Raw genomic sequence first — 4,784 nt, forward strand, 5'->3', positions numbered from 1 at the left:
GTGAACGCAGTAACTGTGTATGGAACTCTATAAAGAGGAGGACAAGGAGCTGGGATAGACGTGGAGCCTTCCAGGGAGCGTATGCACAGGGCAGGTGGAGCAGGACAAGGGCTAGCCAAGACTCAAAGCCAAATACAATGATGCATCGTAAGGAAGATTTACACAGGGGGTGAAGGGCTCTAACAATGTAACATGGGGAGAAAACACACTGGGTTATATACTCTTTATAGGGGGTTGTAGTCTGTTCTATGGAACTTTAAAGAAACGAAGAACTTCAGCAGGCATGGGTGAGCTGGGAGAGGGGGGGAAAGGAAAGCATTGTGGGTAATTGGGAGAGCATTAGCTAAATCTGGAGAGCATGAGCCGTGTTCAGGGAAAAGTGAGCACAGAGCTTTTCTGCAGTGTGGGAGAATATGTAGGGAAGAATAAAAAAGATGGGAAAGGATAAATTAGGTATAAATTATAAATGTCCTTGAATACTTGGCTTAATTGTTGATATAAAACGGGGCAGGGAGGGAGGGGGATGTACTGAGGAAATCATAAAACTTGGAGTGAGAAAGCTGAGTCAGATTATAACATTGTAATTGACTAGCTGGCTGTCTCTCAGTAAATCATTAAACAATTGGAAGTCCCCAATGAAATGGTGGATTAATGTATGAACTAGTGATCATAAAATTATAGCGAGGATCAAAATAAAGGAAATGGTGGTTGGTCAATAATTCTTGCAAGAAACACTTATCCAGTGCCTAAGTCCTAGGGATATTGAGGAAGCCAGGCACACAGGGCTCTATTCTCAAAGAATTGACGTGTTGGTGCAGTGACCCAGATACCACGGGTACAGACTAGCCCAAAGGAGATAATTCTAGATAGCAATCATGGTGGTGAAGGGAGGAGAACAAGCACTGGGTAAAGAGTAGTGAGAGGGTAAAGAGTAGTGAGAGGGTAAAGAGCTTGGCTTTGGTTCTTAAATATGGTGGTTAGGGAAGGCTTGTGGAAGAGTGGACAACTGGTACAAAAGAGCCAGAAGTGGGAAGACCTGGGGGAAAGAGTACCAGGCAGAGGTAATAGCATGACTGTGTATGAGGATCAGGGAAAGGCTAGTGTGGACAGAGGGTAGGGAGGAAGTGGAGGAGATAAAACAACCAGGACAGATCAGAGAGGGCTGTGTGGTCTAGGGGAAAGAGTACGCTTTGGGTTCCAAGGACAATGGGAACTCAGGGATAGGGCACAATTTATTGTGCGAGAAGAGAACTGCAACAGAACAAGAATGGAAGGGGGAGACCAGCCGGCTGCTGTGGTCATTTAGGCAGGCCATCGTGGTGCCTCAGGCAGCGGATGTGGACAGACATGCGTGGTTGGTCACTTAGAGGGTGACCATGAGACTGCTGATATGTTCCAGGTGGGCATAGGTGAAATGGGAAGTGGAAATGCTTCCTAACTGAGAGCCCTGTGGACACACAAACTACTAAACTACTAATCGAGCCTGTTTGGGTGCCCAGCAAGGAAAGCCGAAGGTGTGGAGCCTGTGAGTGACACGGGGCAGCGCTTCTGTGAGGTAGTGGGGCAGTGCCAGCCAGTGCGTCTCACCCGCACCACACACGGGATCCCCTGGGCTTCTTGTTAAACTGCAGGTTTGCTTCTGCAGGTCTTGGGTCAGACCCGGGACTCTGCATCCTCTCAGGTGCTGCCAAAGCTGCAGGTCTGCAGGTCACACTTCTAGCAAGCAAAACGTTCAGGAGAATAACACTCATGGGAGTTAAAGAGCGTCGGAATCGGGGAAGGAGGACAGATACGGAGAAGAGAGTTCGTTCTTTTACAGTGGAGGTAAAAATTGGGAAACAAAGGGGAATCATGAAAACAATGCAGTTTTAAATTTTAATCAAGGCAACCAAAACAAGCAAACAAACAAACAGTGTCAATAATATCAATACTGAAAATAGGAGGCAGTTGGGGGAAGGAAAGAGGATGGATTTTTTAAATCCCTGTCATTTCTTCTTGTGCTGCAGGGTGGGGTCTGATTTGGCTACTTGGGTGTGATTCAGTCTTGTCTCAAAGGTCATGATGAGTCAGAATTTTACTCTGTCTACTCCCGTGTCTGCTGAATGGGAGAACAGAGACCCCATGTATTTAAAGAGGTCTAAAGGGAAGGAGGACTGGGGACACCATTCCAAGTAATGCAGCTGGAATTTGAACCTGTAAATCAATCACCTTGGAAGTCAAGAAAGGCATCATTTCTTTGGACGATGGTGTCAGTCCCTGCCTGTTTATTGCCGTGCGTCCTTGGGGCCAATGTCCACCCCTGTGTCCTGCACATGTCATGCTGCTGGCTTCAGATATTAATGCCACAAAGCCTGAGGATATTAATAGCACAAATTATGAAAATAGATGTGGTGTGAATAACATTAATGGCAGTCCACAGTATCAGGCACCTACTGTACTATGTGCCAAATGCTGTGTGTTTTATAGTTACTAAACCCTCATGATTTCAGGAGAAAGATGTATTGCCTCTTCCAACCTTGCATACCACCCGCCCCCACTTTATAGCCAAGGGATGTGAGGTGTTGCAAGGCTTGGTGGCTTGCCAAGGGCCCACAGTGGGCAGGCAGAACTGGAATTCAGGTTAATCAATTAAGAGCCTCTGCCAAGAAGCAGGCGGGGGAAGCCAGGTTCAATCAACTCCACTTGGCACTGTCAGAATAGTTCCCCTGGCTGCACCTCCACGAGATCATTGTCCTTATGTCCTGATGGGGTGTCAACAGGCCACCTGGCCCAGCTTGGTTCCACTGGACCCTGGTCCCGACTCTGCCCCGATTTTCTGTGTGACCTTACTCTTTTTCGAATTCTCTGGGCCGAAACAGTCTTGTGTGTGCAGCCCTGGCTGGCATGGCTCAGTGGATTCAGTGCTGGTCTGTGAACCGAAAGATCACTGGTTCAATTCCCATTCAGGGCACATGCCTGGGTCGCAGGCCAGGTCCCCAGTTGGGGGCCGTGTGAGAGGCTGTATCTCTTGTGTATTGATGTTTCTCTCCCTCTGTCTCTTATCCTCTTTTCCTTTCTCTCTAAAAATAAATAAACAAAATCTTTAAAAGGGAAAAAAGAAAGAGAATTTGATGAGAACTGCGGTTTCTCAGGCCTAGCTGTCCATTAGAATAGACCGTGGAGCCCTTCACAGTGAGGCTGGGCCCACCTTGGAGACTCCAGTTCACTTAGTTTGGTGAAGGGCTCAGGTATGGGAACTTAGAAAAGCACCCAAGAATTGCTGGTGCCCCCAGGGGCACACCCACAGACCAGCTGATTACTCCCTGAGGGTGCAGAGCTAGAGCCCCCTCTGCCACTGTCTTCTTGAAACTCCCTGATGCAAATCTCCGTAAGTCATGAGCATCGGACTCATGTGACCATAAGGACTCATTTTCCCAGTGGCTTTTATTCTGGCCACAAAGCTCAAGGGAACCATGTGATCTGAAACATTGGGTGCCTGGGAGGTCTGGTTTCATACAAACTCCTGATCTGAGAGTTGAAAGAGAGGATCCTATTTTTGTGTCAATGAAAGAAGCTTCTCCAGAGCGGGTCTCTGAGGAGTCTGTAGCCACTTCGTGTGCCGAGAAGGAACCGGAGCTGAGAAATGTGCTTGGAACCGGCAGAGTCCCCGGCCTTGGCTGGAAGTCCGAGGCATGACGCAGAGTGACATGAAAGCAAGCACGAGCTGTCCCTGGAAATGACTCCGCCCTTATGGTCTGGGTGTCAGATGCCCTCCTGGGCCTCTGGGGGCTGGAGTTTCTGGAGGTGCAAGTGGTAGCCCGAGGAGCTCTGTGAAACGTCCCTTAATGAGGTGACCTTGCCGCCAGCCACCCAGTCCCTCCCCAGCAATGGTGCCAATCCTTCTCCACGTGGAGATGCGTTAGTTGTAAGAATTGGTGTATTCGTTCCCAAGTTGTCCCAACAGAGCCACGCCTGGGTCGAGTCCCTTTGATCCCCACCTTCTCTCCCTCTGACTCTGAACTGCTGAACCCAGAGATGTTTGTCTTCCAGGGCAGAGTGACGTCAGCAAAGAGGCAGTTCCTCAGTGACCGAGGGAGCCAAGTCCTCAGACATGATCTCGGAAGTAGGACAAGTACATTTTGTTTCTGCGATTCAACCCAGAGAACGGCTTGGTCCCTTCAGCGTGTGCCAAATGTGTTTGCGCAACTCCAGCAACGGCTTCCAGAATGCGGTGGAAGGCTCTGCCAGGGGCTCGTTTCCTTTGGGGATGAACATACATGCCTGGCATGGCTGGGGTTGGCCAGACATGTCAGTGTGAAGTGGGAAAACCACACACAGGGGTGGGATCTGAAGGGGCGATCTCCCTGGCTAAGCCAGATGTGAGCCACGCACAGCTGCAGGACTTACCCAGCGGGGACACGGCACACAGCTGCAGAGAACACTGAGATCCAGTTGGCTAGGCCATGGTTCCATTTTGTTTTGGTGAAGGGTGTGTTAACACAGAGGAAAGGAACGAGAAAAGCTACCAATTTGGCTGCTGCTTCTGAACATTTGCTCTGCATTCTCGAATCCTGTTGGTTAAGGAGAAGTGCCTTGTAATTCCTTCTCCCAGGCAATGGGACAAGCAAGCACACATGCAGCAGATACAAATGCAGAGAACATGCACAATATGCATGCAAACACAGAGAACACATACAATACACACATGCAAACACACAGATCACACAAACAATACCCTGCAATCACATGCACATAGAGCACATGTACAATACACATGCAAACACAGAGTGCCTACGATGCACATG

Source organism: Sturnira hondurensis, unplaced genomic scaffold (genome assembly GCF_014824575.4).
Source record: "Sturnira hondurensis isolate 20B ecotype Veracruz unplaced genomic scaffold, ASM1482457v3 Scaffold0009719, whole genome shotgun sequence".
Classification (NCBI taxonomy): domain Eukaryota; kingdom Metazoa; phylum Chordata; class Mammalia; order Chiroptera; family Phyllostomidae; genus Sturnira; species Sturnira hondurensis.